The sequence below is a fragment of the Heloderma suspectum genome, chromosome 9, assembly GCF_057233095.1.
Source record: "Heloderma suspectum isolate Gila_16-S chromosome 9, 16-S_ref, whole genome shotgun sequence".
Lineage (NCBI taxonomy): Eukaryota > Metazoa > Chordata > Lepidosauria > Squamata > Helodermatidae > Heloderma > Heloderma suspectum.
In genome coordinates, this window is record NC_139466.1 from 22,721,349 (window position 1) to 22,745,049 (window position 23,701).

General features: G+C 41.0%; 1 protein-coding gene across 18 annotated transcripts in view; it reads left to right on the forward strand.

Annotated features, from left to right (window-relative positions):
• The window catches only part of DIAPH2 (diaphanous related formin 2), a 503,126-nt gene that overhangs the window by 261,992 nt on the left and 217,433 nt on the right, over nucleotides 1–23,701 (forward strand). For 3 of the 18 annotated variants that reach the window (XR_014784809.1, XR_014784814.1, XR_014784815.1), the window contains one exon: nucleotides 1–23,701. This exon is cut by the window's right edge and continues 7,925 nt beyond it. The exons of 11 other annotated variants lie outside the window; for them this stretch is intronic. The gene's annotated coding sequence lies outside the window, so the exon portion shown is untranslated. 4 more of the 18 variants (XR_014784818.1, XR_014784811.1, XR_014784810.1 and 1 more) reach the window with 3 other exon arrangements.

Genomic DNA, 23,701 nt, shown 5'->3' on the forward strand with positions numbered 1-23,701 from the left:
GTCCTACCCTCCAGAGGAAAAGAAAATAAATTCCTTCCAATGTCTACATGACAGCCCATCAAATATTTGAAGGTGGCTATCACAGTGCCTCTTCAGTGTCTCTTCTCTAGAATAAACACTTGAAACTCCTTTCATCAAAGGACTTAGTCTCTGGGCCTCTCTCCATCTTTGTTGCCCTTCTCTAGACATGTTCCACTTTGTTGATAGGCTTCACAAACTGTGGTGCCAAGAACGAGATACAGCACTCTAGGCGAGGTTTGAAAAAAAGCAGAATAGAATGCTACCATGACTTCCCACTATCCGGACACCATACCATGTAGTGTAGAATGAGCCTTTATGCTAGTTCATTGCTGATTTAACCCATAGGTTGTTGAATTCTGGGTTGTTGTGATTTACAAACCCAGCCACACTAATAAACCATGGTTTGTTAACCGTGAACAATCCAGAAAAAGAACCCATGGTTTGTTGTTGCATTGTGTATTCTGGGTTATTTAACACATGGGTTACCATTACGAAGAAGCTGAGGTTGATCGGTTCTATGAAGACCTACAACACCTTCTAGAACTAACACCAAAAAAAGATGTCCTCTTCATCATAGGGGATTGGAATGCTAAAGTAGGAAGTCAAGAAATCACCGGAATAACAGGCAAGCATGGCCTTGGTGTACAAAATGAAGCAGGACAAAGGCTAAGAGAGTTTTGTGAAGAGAACACGCTGATCATAGCAAACACTCTTTTCCAACAGCACAAGAGGCGACTCTACACATGGACATCACTAGATGGTCAATATCGAAATCAGATTGATTATGTCCTTTGCAGCCAAAGATGGAGAAGCTCTATACAGTCAGTAAAAACAAGACCTGGAGCTGACTGTGGCTCAGATCATGAGCTTCTTATTGCAAAATTTCGGCTTAAATTGAAGAACGTAGGGAAAACCACTAAAGCATTCAGGTATGACCTAAATCATATCCCAGCAACAAAATCATATCCCAGCAACAAAGTTCAGGAGGCAGCAACAAAATCCATTCCAAAGAAAAAGAAATGCAAGAAAGCCAAGTGGCTGTCTGATGAGGCTTAACAAGTAGCTGAAGAAAGAAGGGAAGCGAAAAGCAAGGGAGAAAGGGCAAGATATATCCATCTGAATGCAGAGTTCCAGAGAATAGCACGGAGAGACAAGAAGGCCTTTTAAATGAACAATGCAAAGAAATCGAGGAAAACAATAGAATGAGAAAGACTAGAGATCTCTTCAAGAAAATTGGAGATCTCAAAGGAACATTTTGTGCAAAGACGGGCATGATAAAGGACAAAGAAGACAGGGACCTAACAGAAGCAGATGAGATTAAGAAGAGGTGGAAAGAATTCACAGAAGAACTATGCAGGAAAGATCTTAAAGTTCCTGATAGCCATGATAGTGCGGTCACTGAACTTCAGCCGGACATCCTAGAGAGTGAAGGATAGGAAGGCCTGGCGAGCGGAGGACAGGAAGGCCTGGCGTGCTATGGTTCATGGGGTCACGAAGACTCGGACACGACTTAACGACTGAACAAAAATGTGACATCCATGCACATTTTGAATCTCAAAATAATTAGAGTTTGGAGGACGCATTACATGAGTTCTGGTAAGATCTTGTAGTAAAGGTTGCCCATTCTTGCTATCTGCTTTGCCATCTTTGTTGCATGGATTTAATACGTGGAGATAATTGTGTCTTTATTAATTTCTTTATGCAGCACTTGAAATCTTTAAAAGCTAACACTGTGCGTGATCACTAAACCCCTGTGGTGAACTAAGGATGTGTCCGCGCATATGTTATAGTATCTTTGTGTTCTTGTTAAGAAGGAAGGCAGTTGTAGAAAACAGGGTGCAGTGTTCCTTCCTTCCTTCCTTCCTTTCTTTCTTTCTTTCTTTCTTTCTTTCTTTCTTTGGAAGATTCAGATTCCTTTATTTGCATCAGCCATAGGCCTTTGCATTTAAAATATAATGTACAAAGGATAAAAGCAGGATTACAATTGTTTGAAGTTACCCAGATTAGATTCTAAAAATTTACATCAAGCACAAATGCCAAAATTAATAGACAATCCTTTTCACATAAAAACAAACACCTAAACAGATAAACTTCTGATCAATCGAAGGAGCTATGTAAAATTAAGACTCAGATAAAACAATAGCTCTCATTTTAATAGCACCTGCTAAAAAATTTGCAGTCTTTGCTGCCACCAGGTTATTTTGATCTGTGAGAAGAAAAGGCACAGAAGCAATAACTGACCGCCCTGGAATAGATAACAGTAGTGGAATAATCACCTCTTTCCTCAGATCTCTATAAAAATACAAAATAATAATACACAAGCTACTGTTTCAATACTGCCATCACTACATGGGCATACATGGTTTTGTAATGGGATTATTTAAAATCGGTCATCAAATACAACTGATGGCAGTATATTCATTCTTGCGTTAGTTAAAGCTTGTCTAATTTATAACTTTTAAGTTTTGCAAATAAGGTGGTGGTGTGTCAAAAAGACTGGGTGGAAACTGATCATATCATGGACAGAATTTTCTTATAGTGGTCAAATTGTTCTGTCATTCAATATCATGGAGGTCCTGTCTAATTAAATCTTAGTTCTGTAGTTCTGTTAATAAGTACAAAGTTCCATTCACTTACATAAAGATTAATTTTGTGCTTTGAAGAATTCCATCCAAAATGTAACCATCAGAGGTAATAATAATACATGGAAATGTATTTTGCAGTCTCCCTGAACAGAATGTTACATCTTAAGGTGCATTAGTTTTAAATTAAATATGCAGATAGGGAGAACTCTAATGCAGTTGTTTGGTTCTCTCTCTGCCCCCCACCCCAGCTGCCCCATTAATAATTTCTGTTACTGTAGCTTACTTTAAACCTGCATATAACTAATCAGAAGAGATTCTCAGTACTGAGGAAGCCATTTCAAATGTCTAGCAATGTAGTGAGCGTGTTACTAGAAGATGATTTGCAATTTTAAACTAGATTTATTATGAAAATAATCTTTTCATATGGGATATGCTGCATGGTATAGAGAGAGTGGGCTGCATTCAACATTATGTAAGCAAACGGCTCACACAACAGGACTTTCATTTTACTCCCCCGCCCCCTGCCCCTGGTATACCCTGTGTCTCCCGAAATGTGCTCCGGAGGCTCCCAATCATCTCTAACAGATTTAGGTAGAGGTTGCAGAGAGGAGCAGGAATCTGTTCCGTGAGTGGATGCCATTCTGCTGGTGAACAGACCCTATTGAATACAATCCAGTGGACAGAGATTTTTTTGCCTAATCTGCTTGAATTTGACATTGCCCAGTCCAGTCCTGAGAAGGTATACATATGAATCTGGTCATGGTGCGCTGCTTTCTGGAGGCATCTGACTGGCTGCAGAATGTCAGACTAGATGGATCTTTTGGACTGTTCTGTTATGCACTTTTTCTCCTACATTTGACCATATATTTCTTTACCCCAAATATACTAGGTTGGTTTGGACCGAAAGCAAACCACAGTTTAGTGTTCTGTGAATAGCCTCAGGTTCACACACTCCATTCTCTTCCCTTCTTCCATCACATCCTTCCACACAGTTTAATCACAGTTTGAAATTCTAGGACCAATAATAATTTGTTGGTTTGGATGTAATGGCAAACTATAGTTTTCTTTGCAATGGAAAGGAAATGGAGCATTTGAAGGAGGAAGATGGGAGAAGGAGACATTGGAGCATGTAAGCCCAAGGTAATGTTATTATAACGAAATCAACTCCCCATCAATTCGGTCTTCCTGCTACATGTAGGTTGTATTACAAACTTGTTGCTTATGATGAATTATAAACACAATCTCCTTACATGTAGTGTGAACTGGCCCATAACCTTGACTTTGAAGAGTAGAGAGTCAGTTGTCTAAGGAACATGGGACTGTGATCCCACACTTTGGTTGCTACCTCTTTCAAAAATATTAAAGTCAAATTCAGACCCCTAGCCAGGGGAATCACTAAAACTTCTGTTTGTGATGCATGTTGGGACTGCAGAAACATATGCATTATCAATCACATGGCTTGTTCTCAATTTATAGAGACCTCTTTTACATTGTCCTGTGACCTTCTAGCTAACTGTGAGTAAAAAACCTATGCTAGCATGAAACCTTTTCTGGAAAAGGTGAATTGGAGATACCAGATGGTTTCCTGCTAGACTCAGCACTGATCTAGATTTTCACAAAGCTATCTAGAAGAGGTGCAGGACCATGGGTATTATTTCTAGTCAATTATCTATGTGGTTTCTTCATGCTTGCCAGCCAGTCCTACTGTGGGGAATGTCTGGGAGCAAAAGAAGACTTCCTTAAAAATATGAGTAAACAGAGAGGGGTTTACTCCCCCTGTTTAGGGGACTTGTATGGCTGCCTGCCTGTTAGTTTACATGCAAGCTTGTGAAAAAAATACTTGCCAAGCATGATGTCTTGTTAATATGATTGGTCAAAACATGTGGGGTTCCCCTACCCTCTTTTTTTCTGCAGTACTTCATAGACTGAAATACCTCTACTGGACCTAAAAAAGAAAGAAAGGTAACGGACAGCAATATGTTATTACCCCGGGTTATTTAATATGGTACTTTGTGGATCCTATGTTGGGTCCAACTGTATTTAAGACCTTTATATGAGATCTGCAGGAAAAGCTAAAGAGAACTTTAATTAAATTCACAGATAATAAATTTGTATGTAATACAAACAGTAGGGTAGATAGAGCAATAATAGGGAGCCTAGGGAGAGTTGAAACATGGACATGGAATAATGAAATATGAAGTTGAATCTAAAAATTGCCCATGTAAACCCCAGAGCAAATATTACAGAACTAGGGGTGGACGAAAGTCCCTTACCTGTCCTCGAAGGACGTTCGCGGTGGGGGGGAGGCGCTTCGTTGCTCCCCCCGCGAAGTTCAGGCCGGGGGGGAGGCTTCCCGCCTCGCCCGGCCGAAATTCAGGCCGGGGAGGAGGCTTCCCGCCTCGCCCGGCCGCGAACGCGAAAGTTAAAAAAAAAAAAAAAAGCCCCCCGATAGGCTGCGTGACAATTCACGTAGCCTATCATGGCTAGATATATAGAACATTAAAACCACAATATAACAATACAACCACAATAAAACCTAGCGGCAGTACAGGAATTTAAAATACAGATTTAAAACAGCAAAGATAAAAATTTAGAAAGCTAAAATGCTAAAATGCCTGGGAAAACAAAAAGGTCTTCACCTGGCGCCGAAAGGAGTACAATGTAGGCGCCAGGCGAACCTCACTAGGGAGCTCATTCCAGAGCCGGGGTGCCACAACAGAAAAAGCCCTCCTCCTAGTAGCCACCCGCCTCACTTCCTTTGGCAGGGGCTCACGGAGAAGGGCCGCTGATGATGATCTTAAGGTCCGGGCAGGCATATATGGGAGGAGGCGATCCTTCAGGTAACCTGGTCCCAAGCCGTTAAGGGCTTTGAATGTTAACACCAGCACTTTGAATCGGGCCCGGAAATGGACTGGCAGCCAGTGCAGCTGGAAAAGTACTGGCGTAATATGAGCTCGCAGGCCAGTCCTTGTTAACAATCTTGCTGCCCTATTTTGGACCAGCTGAAGTTTCCGGACCGTTTTCAAAGCCAGCCCCATGTATAACGCATTGCAGTAATCCAGATGAGAAGTTATCAGAGCATGGATAACTGTAGCTAGGCTATCTCTGTCCAGATAAGGGCGTAGTTGGTATACCAGCCTAAGCTGATAAAAAGTGCTCCGTGCCACTGAGTTCACCTGTCCCTCAAGTGACAGTTCTGGATCCAAGAGCACCCCCAAACTACGAACCTGATCCTTTAGGGGGAGTGCAACCCCCTCCAGAACAGGTTGAATATCACCTAGCCGGGCAGACGAACCACCCACTAACAGTACCTCCGTCTTGTCTGGATTGAGTTTCAGTTTATTGGCCCTCATCCAGTCCATTACCGTGCCCAGGCACTGATTCAGAACAGCCACTGCCTCACCTGGTTTTGATGAGAAAGAGAGGTAGAGCTGGGTGTCATCTGCATATTGATAGCACCTCAGCCCACACCTCCGGATAACCTCCCCCAGCGGTTTCATGTAGATGTTAAACAGCATGGGGGATAAAATAGAGCCCTGTGAACCCCATGGCACAACTGCCATGGCACAGAGCAAAAATCCCCCAGCACCACCTTCCGGAATCGGCCATCCAAGTAGGAGCGAAACCACTGTAGTGCAGTGCCTCCAACTCCTAACCCAGACGGATACCATGGTCGCTGGTATCGAAAGCCGCTGAGAGTTCCAGGAGAATCAACAGGGTCACACTCCCCCTGTCCCTCTCCCGGCAGAGGTCATCCCACAGTTTTGCAGTTTCCATTCCAAAACCAGTCCTGAAGCCCGATTGAAATGGATCTAGATAATCCGTTTCATTCAAGAGTGCCTGGAGCTGTCCTACAACCACCTGCTCAAGCACCTTGCCCAGGAAGGGGATGTTGGCCACTGGCCTATAATTGTTAACATCCTCTGGGTCCAGGTTAGGCTTTTTCAGGAGTGGTGTAATTACTGCCTCTTTTAAAGCGGCAGGCACCACTCCCTCTCTCAAGGAGGAATTTACAACCTCCTGGACCCAGCCGGACAACCCCTCCTTGTTTGATTTAATAAGCCATGAAGGGCAAGGGTCAAGCACACAAGTGGTCGATCGGACTTGGCCAAGCATCTTGTCCGCATCCTCAGGCCTCAATAACTGAAACTCATCCAATAAAACTGGACCAGACGGTGCTCTGAACGCCTCTACCAATGGAACTGCATTAATGGTGGTGTCCAATTCATGACGAATCTGAGCGACTTTATCTTCAAAGGGCTGTGCAAACTTGTCACAGCATGCTACCGAGGGTTCCACCGTGTCTCTCCCTGGCCCAGAATGTAACAGGCCGCGAACCACTCGGAAAAGCTCCGCTGGACGACACTGAGAAGATGCAATGCTGGTGGAAAAGAACTGTCTCTTTGCCACCCTCACCGCCACAGAGTAGGCTCGATAGTAGGCTCTTACCTGTGTTCGGTCAGACTCAGCACGAGTTTTCCTCCACCTGCGTTCTAGCCGTCTCCCCTCTTGCTTCATTGCTCCGGTGTATACCAAGGAGCTGGCCAGGCTCTGCTCAGAGGGAGAGGGTGCTTGGGCACGATCGTGTCAACCGCCCGAGTCATCTCTGCATTCCACAGAGCGACCTGGGCTTCGACAGGAGCACCAGCCATACCAGCAGGAAAATCCCCCAGAGCCCTCTGGAATCCATCGGAATCCATTAATCTCCGGGGGCTAGTAGAACTAGTAGGATGATGTTTACATTAAGCAGGATTTCTGAGAGCTGTAAAAAGTTGCATGGAAGTCAGTTCACAATCAGACTAAATGTGTTACTACCCTGCAGGACATGTTCTGGTTTTGGAAGTATTAAATCAGCTTAAATAAATCCATACTATGAATATTTTCTGTGTCCTTTAACATTATTCTGTTGAAAGGTTATCGTATCTCATACTTAAAAAAAATTACTATTACTATTTTGTAAAGAATATGCCAGTATACCACATGGGGGAGTGTGCACTTCAGGGACAGCATCTTGTATTTCTGTTTCTTCAGTACAGAACTATGTGCATGTGTGTGTGCGGGGGGGGGGGGATGAAAGGAATTTGAATAGGAGAAGCTGTAAAAAGGTTTAAGCGGCTCAACAAATGGTTATGAAATTCAGACAGAAAGCACGTAACTATCCTCATTGGTGCAACAATAAGTGAAAGGTAGATAGCAGTCTCTGTGCATTTAGATGCTAAAGCCCCCAAATGTACCTTTTATTTGATGTTCCTTTTCCCCTGTACAAAGTAGATTATACATATATATATATATATATATATATATATATATATATAATGAGAAGAAATTTAAAGCAGAAGAATCCAGGCTAAACTGTTTTTCCCCAGGGTTCTGGTTGGTAGGAAGTTCTTCTAAAGGGCTTTAATCAAAACGGAGTTATACCATGAGTTCCATCATGTGTATTCTAACAAGTTATATAATAAAATGTTAGCGAGATCAGAATAGTGAGGTCTAGCTGTTGTGTTGCATCTCTTTCAAATGGGCATTTTTCATATTTTCTACCCTCAGGGAAATACTTTCTCAACAGTTTTTCTAGCGTGTTTGCTATGGACTAGTGCTCATTAGAGCATATTCTAGGGAGCATGCTCAGTTCATGCAGCACATCTGCCAAGCCTGTTGGGGCTCACCATCTCCCCACATTGGAAGCTCCCTTACACTGAGTCAGACTATTGGCCCATTTAGCCCAGTATTATTGATGCTGACTGGCAACAGCTCTTCTGGGTTTCAGGCAGGAATTGTGCCAGCCCTACCTAGAGATGCTGGGGATTGAGCCTGGGATCGTCTTCATGCAAAGTATATGCTCTACACACGTCCCGTCCCTCCTAGTCTTCCATTACTGGCTTGTCTTCCATTACTGATTTTCTCAACGAGGAACTCCTGATTAGCTTCTAAAGAATGCCAGGGTTCCTGGGAACGGTTTCACTTATAACATTAGAAGGTTGCACATTGCAAATAATTATTAGATTCTTACAGGATAAGAAAGGTCCGCCAGTAGTTTGCTCATTTTAAAGATTTCTGTGTTCTCTTATTAGTGAGGGGTTTGTTTGCTTGTTTGTTACACTAGAAGAATCAGTATGTAACACTTAAAAAACAAAACAAACAAAACCCACTTTACATATATAGTTAGTAACTTGTGCTGCCTGCAGCCCATCTTGGAAAAGAAGAGAAAGCGTGAACCAGTAGACAAATTCCTCTGGTAACGATTCTGGAAGAACTAGATACCCCCTCCTTGGCAGTTAAGGCATACAATTGACATATGACGTTGTTTAATTAACAACATTTACATGTGCAGTGACAGGTAGGTTGTATTTTTTGTTGTTTTAAATAGACTGGAAAGCACATTCCAACAAACAAAACAATTCAGAACCTGTTGGACTCCCTGAAGCCTCATAAATATGTAGCTGGCTGCACTTTATATCCCTCCATCCCCAAGATGCTAAATAGAATTAAGGCTCTTTTGCTGATTTGCACTTAGCAACGAGCATTTTACAGATACATCTAGAATATTTTTATACGTTAAAAGGTATAAAATTAATGAATGATAAAATGTTTTCATTTTATTATTCCTCTTCTAAGTGGGATGATGTTTTATATCTTTATATGGTGCCTTTTAAATGAAAAAATCTAAAGTAAAACTAGTTTCCTTCTTAGTGTATTATCTTTTTGCATTTAATGGCTTTATTGAGTTTTACATTCTATCCTAAAGCGCAGATAAAGCATTTCCTGTAATTAAAATAAAATAAAACAATTCTCATGCAAGGGAGTGGACTTTTAGATACTCTTAACCCCTAATGGAATTTTTGAGTAAGTTAGTTAATATTTCTGTTATATCCTTTCAGTGCACAGTAGATTTTCAATCCTGCATTGTTGCTGTTTTTAATTTTTTTAAAGGACTAAAGTGACCAACAGGACAGTCATCAGAAAAAGGAGGGCCAGTTGTTTGGAATATTGGGATTGTGGTTTTCTATGTTGTTTGACACAAAGTTGTTCTGCTAGTTGCCGATAATTCACACAAGTGTGGTAGAAGTGAGCAAATACTCACACACACCCTCCGGTGTAATACAGATTGTCACGTTCATGGGGAACTGGTCCATTTGAACCATTCACCCCATGCATACTGCTTGCCACTGAAACACCTCCTAGGTGTGGGTTAAGTCATGGAGTGCAAAATTGCAGTTAATGGTCATCTTGAATTATGTGCATGGCTTATAAGGATGTTGCAGCATGGGAAGGGAAAACCAAAACAGCTACCCACATGTAGTGTGTTTATGTGAATTGGCCCTTAACGTGACACAAAACCACTGATTTTGAATTCTCCCATAGTAGCTTTATGTCTCACACTGCTTCACACCATCTTATCTTACAAGGAAGTCTGCTTAAAACATTCCTTGCCCATTTGTCTGAGTTAAAGGTTACTTGAACAGACAAGGGTTATTGTTCCCATGGTAATCTTGTTCATATGAAACACTTGTTTTGTGTGGCATAATGGAATTGCTCTGCTGGGGTCTTGCTGTTAAAAGCATTAAGGAAACATCTACCCAAGGTAATGTTCAGGGCAAAGATATATCCCTCAATTCTGTAATGTATCTACTGTGGAATAGATAGTGGTGAGTATGGGGAAGCACTCACTTCAGCACTTATCGGTATTGATCTCAATAGAAATCAGTCAGATGCTCCTAGCTTCCTATAGGTTGGGAATGTAAATATAGTAGAACTGCATAAGTGGCTTGAATATCAGCATTATGTTTTTAACTAATTATCTGCTCATTTTTATCAACTTTATTGGATAGACTGGTTAAACATGTCATGTTAAATGGGTTTTTGTGTCTAATATACAGCTTTTTTAAATACATTTTTTTTCAGCTGGGAAGGGCTGATAATCAGAGCAGGTGTGGAGGTGGAATTTAACCCTTCATCCTCTGCTTCCATTTAGCCTTTGCTTTGGGGGGAAATCCCCTTTTAGCACCACACCTACCCTGATCTCATTAATTAGCATCCCTAGCTGATGAAATTTTGGATTTTTTTTTAATAAAGATTCTTCCATATCATGTGTAGTTTGGCTCTGAATCATAAATTGCATATTTATAGTCTTGAGATTATTAGCTGATTGAGTGGAATGTAGAAGTTGCATCTGGGGCAAGGTCTAATAAGAGTGTGTGTATTTGTGTTTTCAAGCAGCACATATTTCACCTCTCAGATAAATCTTTGCTAATTAAAACCAAATGAAATAGAGGACTGGATCATCAAATGGAGAGCCAAAACAGTGTGCGTTTCTATTTAGGACATCCGACTCTGCTTATATGACCTCTATGTGTTAACCTAATAGATTCAATTTTGACATAGAATGCCTATACTGAAAATAGGAAAAGACTCACAATTGCAAGGCTACATATAGTTGTTATATTTAGTACAGACTCGGTTAAATTCTATTTAGAGTAGACCCATTGAAATGAATGGGTCTTAAGTTAGTTATGATTTAAGTTAAAGCCACATTAATTTTAATGGGTCTACTCTAACTAGGACTAATGGATTTTACAAAGATGAAGTAACACCTTCCTTTTTAACATCTGCAGCAATACATTCTCCCTTGATGTATTGTTAACCAACATAATGTACCTCCTGTGTGTGTGTGTGTGTTCTCATAATGTATGGTCATGTGTTCTTGAGTGTTGTTATGCAGATTCTCAGCACCTCCTTGTCAAATGATAGAATGTCTTGCTCACATACCATACAATAAAATCTGCTACTTTCCACTTGTTTAACTTGTCAGTAGTAGAATAAATGTTTTGCATGTATTTTATTTATTTATTTATTTATTTCTATACCACCCAATAGCCAAAGCTCTCTGGGCGGTTCACAAGCTCTCTGGGCGGTTCACATTAAAGTATAATGTATAAGAACATTATACTTTAATGTATAAAGTTCCAGTCGCTCTCCAGTTAAAAGGATCTTGGATTTCAGAGTTTAGGAAAGAAAGACCCCTTCAATATATAATAAGGATGGCTACCAATCACTATTGGCCTTGCTAAACCATTTATTTGACCCACTTTTATGCCTTCATGTAGTTTGGAGGTATCCTACCAGAAAATACTGGCGCATGACCAGGAGAATGTATTGATCCTGAAGCTGTATTGGTTACCGACATTTCTCCTCCCTCCCTATATCATGGTATACCTTTCTCCCTGTGCCAGCCTTCCCCAAACTGTTGCCCTCCATATGTGTTGGACTATAGTATGACTGGCTGGGGGATTCTGTGAGTTGTAGTCCAACATATTTGAAGGGCAACAGGTTGGGGAACGCTGCCCTATGCCATGGTACCAGATGCTGTATGGTTCTATGGATGGTATGTGTGGCAGGCTAAGATATTGGAAACAAAAGTCCATCAACCCAGAGCAAAAATTGGTAGATGCCCCGTTCCTTCTTCATGGTTATGATTCTGTGCCACAGAGTGGGCTGTAGCTGCCACACCACTTCCTGAACTGCTTCAGAAGAAGGTACTATAGCACCTACATCTGATTGTAGATAGTGAACCGAGCCCATTTGGAAGAAGAATGTGGTGAAGTGCATATGAAAATTGACTGGCTTGATTGACAAAGACACTGGTTGAAGAAGCAATCGGGTCTTGTTCCCAAATTGTTTGGTTTGGGTGCCAGATCCTTGGGATTTTTAGTAAGGAATTTGATGGCATAATGATTATGTTTAATTAATGTGAAAGCACTATAAATAAAATTAAAATAAATAAATAAATAAATATGCAGAATTAAGTTGCAAGCCATATCATAAATACTTGTTTTGCTTGAACTACTTGTATTTCACTTGCTGTTTTTAAGTTTTTTGTATTTATTGTGGGATTTTTTTAAACCTAATTTACTCTCCAGGGAAGTACACTAGAGATCTATTATTTTTACAATATTCCTTGTTCAATTAATTCTTTGCTGCCGTGTCTTCTTATGTGTGTATGAATAGAGATTACTGTTAACTGTGGCCACCGCTAAAACTGAATTTGAGTGAAATTTGAATTTCAAAGGCTGCTTGAACCTAATGTTTGTTTTTAGTGCTATGACAGAAAAACTATATTTTTATAATTTCAAACCAGTTATAACAAAACAATTTGAGTATCCATTTTAAGGCATTCAAATTCTTTGAATGGTATGTACAGGAGAGGGATGTCTTTTAAGGAATGACCATATTTAACTTTTTTTTACACACTGGATATAGCACAATAAATCTCTGGGTTATTTGCTATGCCTTGTAAATTGTTACTTAGAAAATTTGAGAGGAAAGGAGTGGGAGGAATCCCGTTCTCCTAGGCAGTCAGCAACATTCTCCTAATGTTAAAGTCAATGTTAAAGCCAATCCCTGGCGGTGGCGGCTGCTGCTGCTGCTGCTGTTGTTGTTTCTGTGTTGTTAGTGTAGCTTACAAATAGACATGAGAGAAGCTAACAATCTGACAGTAACTCTCCTGGATATCGTCAAGTATAGAGTCAGCTCTTTAGCATGTCAACAGGACCGGGCACTTGCATAAAGCATACTATATATATTAATGAAGTCAATAAGATACAAGATTCCTGAGGCAGATTTTTAAAATATATATTTATACGTGAAAGCAGTAAGCCTGGATGAAAATACCGCTAGGCTACTTATTTGTGTAAATTTAAATTTAATCTGCCTCTTACCTCACATCATTACTTTTGTGTCCTAGGAGCACCCATGTGGGCTGATTTGAAGCAGACTCACAGTAGGGATGTATACCAAACAGCCTTACACTAAGACATGTAATAATCCTTTTATTTATTTAGGGCACAATCCTATGCATGTTTAGACCAAAAGAAGTCCTGTAATTCCCAGCATGCCCCAGCCAGTATGGCTGGCTGAAGGGATGCTGGGAGTTGTAGGACTTTTTTCGGTCTAAACATGCATAGGATTGTGCCTTTAGAAAGGTATTTATTTATTTAGTATCCCACCCACCCCTGCTTTTGTCAAAGCAGCCATTTTGACAATACCAAGAGAGGGGCTTTCCAGCCTATACTAGTGTTTTGCAGCTTCCTGAAATACTTTAAATAGAAACTTTATGGTTTCATAAATGCAATCCATAAGCTCTACCATTTAGTTACAGCCCATATTTAAGTGTTTTGGAGATGGTAAAGAACGCTACATACACTGAACAAAAATATTAATATGTTTGCTACTTTCCCATGAAAGCTTATTCATCTGGCTGGGGACGGGGAGTGTTTTATACAAGGTTCTATTTAAAACCTTTGATGGAAGAATGAAACAAAATGTTTCCTTCCAAGGATTGGCTTTGGGCATTGATGAACTGTGCAAAAACAGCTGCTTAAACTGTTCATTTTTATTTCTTTGAATGATGATGTGTTACCATAGGATACTTCACCATTCTATGGAAACAGCAGAGAGCCTCCAGTGATGAGAAATTATTTCTAAAATAAACAAAACCCATCGTTTTATGACTGATCTTTATTCTTTCATATTTCAGTGGTGATTGCCAAAAGGTCACCAGCCTCTTAAATTAAAGTGTTTCGTACAGTTCTTACTTTGAAACTTCAAATATTGGAGATGTAATTCATTGTTTAACGGTATGTGTTTAAACTCTTCAGGCTTCTTTTTCAATCTTTTCCCCTGTTACTGGTGGGTGGCATTAAGTATGCATAATCTATCCAATACCCTCTCCTCTCATCTTATAATATCCAAAATCATGTTCAACCATATATGAAAAGATAGAAAATGAGAGAACATGGCTAATGGACAGATTATACAGATTTCCTTCTAGATACCCAAGTGCGTTTTACTGCCCCTTCTTCTGTCTTACACAGAAATCTGCTTCTGCAAAGCACTAGGAAAATTTTTTTATCCAATGCAGAAATCCTGTTTGTGCTCCAACACCACTGAAATGTATTCTGAAATATTAGGCCGATTATCATGAAGAGATAATGACACTGAAAAGAAAAGAGAGTTTCTCTCACATACAAGAGAGTGTATGGTGAATTTCCAAGAGACAGAGCACTGTACAATCTAGGCATGTTGATTGTTTCAATTCCAATATTGGAATTTTAATCCCCAAGGAAAGAAATTCCTTTGAGAGAATTGAACATTAACTCTTAGAGTCTCTTCCGCATCTCCACACCCACAATATGTCAGTAGATAACATGGAGCATTTGTAATGTTGGAACTTGCTTTCAATCTGCCATATATCTAAGAACTTAGTGCATGTAATCTTCATTGTGACCCAAGTGTATCTGCCACTGCACTTCAACCATCTCCTTTACTCTTCCGAGTTTAGTATTTTTCTTTAGAGGATTAAGGTGTAACAGACTTTTCAATTTGCTGAGACATACTAGGTAACCAAATAAAAGTCACAATCAAGAGAACTGTGCTACTAACTCTTCATGCTCTGTAGGGTGTATATACTATGGTATTAATTGTTCTGCCCTGTATCTTTCCCCTACCACCACTCTGTGGAAAGCTGTTCCCTGTGTTTCATGGCGAGCAACATTGGGAACTCAGCTGTCAAAAGCAAATTGTCATACAACACGATGCTATATCTCAAAGTGTGGGGGATTGCAAAATTCATCTTGGGTACACCCAAGCCCTTAGAAACAAAGGACTTTTCTGAATTGTGGCCTGAGTACATCTTTTTACTCTTACTCTCATTAATACAGGGGTTTTTGGGGGTGGGTGGGGACAGCAAGCATAATAGCCTGCAAAAGTTTTAAAGCTTCAGTTTTCCAGTTCCAATAATTATGTAGGTTCTTTAAATTTTCATGTTTATTAAGGTATCAGACAAATCCTCAAGAAAACTCTGGACTTTTTCCTCAAACGGTGCAGCTGTAAATGCTATAATTTCAATGAATTTTGAGACAATGTGAAGAAAACAGAGAAGTGAGTGCATGTATTTGTGTGGTGTTCACTACTCTGGTTACAGCAAACTTTTCCCTTCAGTCTGCTCAGATATTGTTATATATAAATTCGGATTTAATAAAAGTTAAGTGATTATCTGTTTGCATTAACAGGAGATGACAAATGAAATTTGACTTAGGAAATTTAGGATCATTTCAAGAGCATTTTCACAAATATTTCAAGATATTTTAACTACTTTAAGAGATAACTGGAATACAAATTAGGTATATTTGTGTTTTTATTCAATATTGATAAGCAGGAGAAAAAGTCTTCTCTTATAATGTTTGAAGAGTTACCTTGCTGGTTTTACTTTTGCTTTAACATGCACAACATAAGCTTTGGAAGAGTTTGGTTGTCTAAATTAAAGGTTTACAATTTAAAGGAAAATATTACATAATTACCACTAGCCCAAGCTTATGTGTTAGCCCCAACCTGCAGAAGAATATGGTTTGCGCTGAAAGAAGAAGTGAAAGTATAGCTGCATGTAGATTCATTTTTAACTGAACATGGTTTATGAGACTGTAGAATGTATGGAGCAGAAGTTAAGGCAGAAACTTTTAACTTGGAACTTCTGTGCTTCTGGGTGGAAGAATAAAATCATAAGCACCTTTACTGTTGTTTTAAACTGAAGATTTTTTTACTTCCAGAATTATTAATCAAAATAATACAGAATAGAGATAGATGGCAGTGCAAATTCCTGGCAGAATTAAGAAGACGGAGACTGTAATGTCTGTTGTCCTGAATTAGTTGGGCTCTATTACAGCCCAGTGAGGAGGTTCAGAGGGGGTTGGAGGCAAGTGAAGGTGCTGACACATCCCTGTTCCTCTTTATTCTCTCCCCCCCCCAAACCCATCTTCAGAAGATGATCCGGAGCCTCCTGAGCTGGATGTCCCTGGGAAACAAGTCGCTTCAAGAAGGTCCTGGGTGAGAGGGCTTCAGGTTTTCCCCCTTGAAAGGTGGAAAACTCTTATCCAGGGGTAGGGGGGGGGGTGCTGAGCCACTACGCAGCCTCCAATAATGCTGGTTCCTGAAAGTACAGGCTAAGACCGTGACCAGGTGAAGGAGTGTCTGCTTGCAGTAAAAGACTGCTCATGAGGAAAGGCCTCCTCCAGAGGGCTTGTGATGAACTTCAGCTAGGACTTCAGTGGGGCTCTGGGAGTTCGTGCTATATAAGCCTTCAGTTCTAGTCTAGCCACTGTTGGAACAACATCTTACTACAAGCCTTGAACCCTTGTTTCCCTGACCTTGCTGTGTGACTGAACCACTGTATTATTGACCTTTGGACTACTGTCTGACTCTGCTTCTAGGACTGTGTATGTGCTTTATTGCTTACCTATGTTTGGACCTTGGCCACACCTTAGACCTTTCTTTTGGAACTCTGTTTCTCTTCTGTTAATATCGAGCTTTTGACCATTGCCTGTTTACAAACTGTTCCTGCCTCGAAATGCCTTCTTGCTGAATTGATATTACTGTGCTCAACCTTTTGCTTATTTACTGACTTGCTATTGGATTTGCCCTAACACATGAGTCTGACCCAGTCATAGCAGGACAGTTCTGGATCAGATCAGCTTCCAGTTTTTTGAAAATCAAACATCTTATTCAGATTCAGATTCATTGGGATTGAAACACTACAGTGCAATGTTTTGTGAAAATCCCTTATGAAGCAACAATTTCCCCAAGTATATATATAGAGCCTTGTATCCTCTCATTTTTATTATTTTTCTTTTATTCTGTTTTTTGAAAACCTCAATCTTCTCTTGGATTAATATTACTTTCATCTCTGTTCCCTTTATGTGAGTCTCATGAAAATCTGTTTCAGAACAACAATAGCCCCTTTCAGTCGTTCCTCCTACAAGCAATTACATTTGTGAGGTGGAGAGGTCGCTGCTGTTATGTCCTCTCCTGGTCCTTGACATCCATTTGTTTGGCTGAAGGTCTAAAGCAGGGATCTATGCATGCAACCTCCCCGCATGATTTAGAATATTGCATGATCTGGATTCTAAATTGCAAAGGGAGCCTATGCTCTCCAGACGTTCAGCCCCAAAACTTGAATGATGGGGGAGCAGACAGGGGGAACGCTGGTGGTGGCCAGCAGGCACAGTTTTACTCTCTCTTTCTCTCTTCATACAGTTTTAATCTCATGGAAAGAAATTATTAAAGGGGGTTAATGTTATCAAGCTGACCCTAGATATCTGGGGAGGAACCTAGTCCCCTTCATATTAAACCTAAAATAAAATGAAAATCTTGGGGTCTGATTTTTCTTATTACATTTTCTAGGCCATCTTGAAAATGGATAGAATTTGGATCCACCATTATATATAACTAAGGAAGAACCATTTATATTTGATAGTTCATGTTCAGGACAGTTCCATGGCAGTTGTTCATTAGTAAAATAAACATTAGCATCCGTACCATAAACATTAGAAAATGCACCAGAATGTTTCTCTAAATGATTTGTTCTATCTGCCTTGTAGATAAATACAAACATGTACCTGCCCAGAGGTGCTTTGTGTGTCACAGTATGGTTGTGTAGTAGGTTTGGGCCAGCTGTTTCTCTAACAAGGATGGTTAATTATCCAACTAATTATTGGTCAATAGTGACCAATAAAATAGCTGGTTTTAGGGTATACCACTTCGATGGATTGGGCTATCTAATACAAATGAGTGCAGGCTATCATCTATTGCAGTTCTGATCAACGACCAGAAGGTGTAAGTCAGGGGTGGGCAGAAAGGAGATCTCCAGATGTTTTGGACTTCAGCTCCCAGTGATCATTGGTCATGATGGCAGGGGTTTCTGGAAGTTGAAATCCAGACATCTTGAGATCTACCTACTTCCCATCCCTGGTATAGGTGACTGGGAATAGTCAAAATGGGAGTGAGAAAGTAGGTTCTACTTTGAAACAAAATATATTTTAGTTACTATGGCAAAACTGGGTGTCAATTGGTAGAAGTGGCTAAGTTGGCTAATGATAAATACACTATCTAATTCAGGCTAGCGAGAAAATGCTTTTATGAACCTTGGGTCCCTGCTTGCCCGGGTTCTGTAAGGGGGCTGTTTGTGACTCTGCCGGGACAGGGTAGAAGATACACCCCAGTTGAGTAGCCACCAACAGCAGATCGCTCCCTGCAGCTGGAGCATGGGACAGGTTACCCCCCCTGCCCCCATACATAGGTCAGACCAGAGTGGCCATGTTGACTGGAGTGGCTGTGATAGCTAATGGTAAATTCACATCTAGTTCATGGGCAGTGAGAAAATGTTTTTGAGAAGTAGCCATATTTGTTTATTTAAAATGTAGCATTAGCTAAATCCATATCAGAGTGTTTGAGTGTTCTTTCCCCATTCCAGTACTTATAAGGTTGTGTTTTTATTTCGGATGGGTTTGTTGAAAGTATACCTTATGCTGCTCATGTGATTAGAGTTTATTATAGCTAATCATTTTCTTTTCTAGTAAAGGATGAACATGTCACATACCAACATATTGCTGGTGCCTTTATAGCAGCATTCATCTATGTTGCCACAGATACAAAGAGATGGGGAGAGCCCAAACATAACTTCTTTTCAGAAAACAGTTGGTAAGGGGATAAATTGAAGCAGCATAGGTTAGCTGCTTCGATGGCCCAGTTTGCATGATCAAAACAAGCCACTGTGGCTTATTTAAATCAGCAGCATGGGCTGTTGTTAAATTATTTAGGGGTTTTTTTTCTGTCAGGAATGAATCTCGGTGTGTGGAGATGCCTGGCAGCTCAGATTCAGAATGGGAACAGCCAGAACAGAGGGAGGCAACCTCCCCAGTGAGCCTAGATATGGCAAGACTTTCTTCCCAGGACCTTGACACACAGATGGCACAGGCTGAATGGCTCCCTCATTCCTCCACCATGAGAACGCAAGTTGAGGTGGAGGAAGAGTGTGTGGGGGGAGACAAAGGCGTGACTTGAGAGACGCAATTTTCCATCGCAGAGCGAAGCGGGAAAAGTTAGGGTCAGCGCTAAGGCGCTCCGCTAGGTTGGCCACTTGTGATAGCCAACATAGGAGGGAGGCACCCTAAGGAAGGGGCATCCCTGTGAAGCTAGTCTGGCCATGAAGTTCTTGCCCAGACTGCTGGCAACTCTCCTAACTTCGCATCCTCTATTGATATTCGTAGATAATGTGGATTAGCTGGTTCATAGCAGTTGGACTAGCTTCATTGGTTAATGAAGCTAGTCATTAACAAATAAAGTAGCAAAAAGGGCAAAAAGGAGGAACCTGGGAACTACAGACCAGTCAGTCTGATATCAATCCCTGGGAAAATTCTGGAGCAGATTATAAAGCAATCAGTCTGTAAGCACCTTGAAAACAATGCAGTGAAGCCAACATGGATTTGTCAAGAACAAATCCCACTAGACTAATCTGATCTCATTTTTTGATCAAGTCACCTCCATTGTGGACTGTGGGAATGCTGTGGACATCATATACCTCGACTTCAGCAAAGCTTTCAACAAAGTGCCCCATGATCTCCTGATGAGCAAACTAGCTAAAAGCGGGCTAGATGAAACAAAAATCAGGTGGATCCACAGTTGGCTACAGAATCAGACTCAAAGAGCTCTTATCAATGGGACCTTCTCAAACTGGGGAGAGGTAACGAGTGGGGTACCGCAGGGCTCAGTCCTGGGCCCAGTGCTCTTCAACATTTGTATTAATGACTTGGAGAAGGAGGTGCAGGGAATGCTGATCAAATTTGCAGATGACACTAAATTGGGCGGGATAGCTAATACTTTGGAAGACAGAAACAAAATTCAAAGTGATCTGGTTAGACTGGAGCGCTGGGCAGAAAACAACAGAATGACATTTAATAGGGATAAATGCCAAGTTCTGCACCTAGGGAAAACGAAACCAAATGCACAGTTACAAGATGGGGAATACTTGGCTCACTAATACTACAAGTGAGAAGGATCTTGGAATTGTTGTCGATCACAAGCTGAATATGAGCCAACAATGTGATGTGGCTGCAAAAAAGGCAAATGCTGTTTTGGGCTGCATTAATAGAAGTATAGCTTCCAAATCCTGTGAAGTACTAGTTCCCATCTCCTCAGCATTGGTTAGGCCTCATCTGGAGTACTGTGTCCAGTTCTGGGCACTGTATTTTAAGAAGGATGCAGACAAACTGTAGAGGGTTCAGAGGAGGACATTGAAGATGATCAGGGGACTGGAAACAAAGCCGTATGAGGAGAGACTGAAAGAACTGGGCATGTTTAGCCTTGAAAAGAGAAGACTCAGGGGAGATATGATGGCGCTCTTCAAGTACTTGAAAGGTTGTTGCAGAGAGGAAGGGCAGGATCTCTTCTTGATCATCCCAGAATGCAGGACACAGAATGATGGGCTCATGTTACAGGAAGCCAGATTCCAGCTGAACATCAGGAAAAACATCCTGACTGTTAGACTAATACGAGAATGGAACCAATTATTTAGGGAGGTGGTGGGCTCTCCCACACTGGAGGCATTCAAGATGAAGCTGGACAGCCACTTGTCAGGGATGCTTTGACTTGGATTCCTGCACTGAGCAGGGCGTTGGACGCGATGGTCTTGTAGACCCCTTCAAACCCTACCAATCTATGATTCCATGATAGTGTTAGCCTGGAGCTTTGTTTCCTGGAGTGTGTTGATTGCGAAGGAAGAGAACAGAGGAACGTGACATTTTTCCCCTCAAGCCATGCCGTCCAGGTTCGGACAACACAACAAGCTGTGCCTGGGTGGGTAATTAGGCTAATAGTGTCCCGCACATCCCACCAATTTAAACAAGCCACCATAGCTTGGGTTATTTAAGCCATGGCTTTTGATTGTGTGAACTGGCCCTATATGTTCTTTATGAGTAAAGTTAAATACAGCTTATTCAGTGAAGAATAACACTACAACAGAACATGAGTTATTTGAGAGTTGTTTAACCCGCAAAGAACCCCTGCAACCCCCATTCGGATATACACAGGAAACCATGGCAACCCCCCTCCCGCCAGGGGTGGAATATTCAAAATAGGCATGTGCCACAAGTCACTGTGGCTTAAATAAGCCTCAGTGGGCTGTAGTGATCATGTGAACCAGCCCAACATGTGTGTGATAGATGATCCTCTGGTAATGGCAGCAACCACTGAACAACCAGAAGAATGATGCCTCATCTAATATTTTTACCTAACTGGGTACTTTTTAGCCACCCAGTTTCTGAAGTCATATGTGTGCTAAGTCAGTAACAGTAGCTGGGGAAGAACATCCACAAACAGTAGAAAATGTGATCCCAGTGAGGGGTGGGGGGAGATCTCTGGTTTATTTTCTTTTGTTGCCCCTCTCTTCCCAAGAGCTGAACTAATTTATGTAGATCAGTTGACTAGGATGATTCACCAACAATAGCATCATACTGCCAAGATGAAAAATTTATATGGGTGACTTGCAGTTTTGTGAGGCTATAAGCAGAGCTGCCTTTTGGCAGTGCTTGCCATTTGAGCTGGCTGCAACTTGCAAAGTGACAAGCATGTGATTGATACTGCATACCCCTTTCATAACTACAGCAGGCACCAAGGTGCACTGACTATACCAGATATTATATAAATAAATTCTCTCTCTCTCTCTCTCTCTATATATATATATATATATACATACATACACACACATCATCCCACCCTGTCTCCTCAGAAGCAGCATTTTAGCGACTCAGATAACGTTGTGATAGATTATAGGTTGAGATGTTGTGGCTTACGTCCATTCAGGACACTTCACATTTGAACCTAGGTGTCCCAGATGTAGGCTCAACACTCTAGCCAATGGATGGTAATGGCGCTCATATATTTACTCCTTCACATTCGAAGGAATCATTTTCCATAACTATGGTAAGGCTTGATCAGAAATCAAGGGATCAGAAATCATATGACTTGGGAAACATCATGAACATAATTGCTTTTTACTTGTTTTAAACTTTGCCACTGTCACTTGAAAACTGCATTTTCCTGTTAAATAAGAGCTAGGATTTTTAGTCAGAGCATGAACAGTGTTGTAACACATTCCATGTAGCCTACAGCCTATTCTACAAATGTTATTAAGTTGCAAAAAAAGTAGAGCTGCAAAAAAGTAGAGCTGTTTTGCCCGGACTATTAATTAAGCCTCATGACTTTGCAGTTGTCACCTACAGTGGTCTGTGTATTTTCATCTATATGGAAAAAAATGTAGTGAGATTTACCAGATTAAATGGATTTACTTGGATGTTATTTTCTCTTGATAGTGATAAAGTGGCAATATGCACTGTAAACACGTTGTTGTTACAATTGGATGAATGGGAGTCAACATCTTTGTTGCTAATATTGATTGGGTGCGGGGAGGGGTGCCACCCAAAACTGCAGTTGTCCATCAGTTATACCTATAAAATGACAGTAGCAAAACTCAAGAGTACCTTAAAGACAGGGATGGAAACCTGTGGACCTTGGCCTAGTTTCATGAAGCCCTTGACCTAATTTCAAAATCCCTCTGAAAGTGATCAGTTCAGATCTCAGGCAAGAACGATCTGTCCATCCCTCCAGCAGCTGGTGGGTAGGGAGGGGGAGAGAGGGAGAAAAGAGAGTGGCAGAAAGAGAGAAAATGGGTTGCCCCTCCTACTTTTGGCTTTGACCCCACCCACCACCAGCATGTGGCCCCAACAGATTATCCCCAAGAGAAGCTGTCCCCTTAGGTACCCCATCCCTGCTTTTATGGAAGAACTCCCACCCATTGATTTTACAAAGAGAGAGTGAGAAATGGCCATCCTTGCAGACATTTACTTGAGGCCAGTGGTAGAACAGTTAGGCTCTTAACTAGGCCTAAAAGATCAGGAAGAGGCCACCGAATTTCACACTTCCTCCCTCTAGCTCCTTCGCCCTTGCAGACTGATTGACCCACAGGCATATTACATCTAACTGTCATTGAGCTTGGTTAACACAAAATCAGGGACTCCTCAGTGGTAGCCTTTAAAACTGAAGAGCCCAATCTGCAAATTATGGGCCATTGGATGTTACATTTGCATTGACCCTCAATCAGCTCTTGGTCCCTGCAGTATAAAAGACCACCATTTCTTCAGTTCTCCACTTCTAGATGTACAAACCCAATTTATGTGGGGGATATTCATGGTCATAACTGATAAGTGACCTAG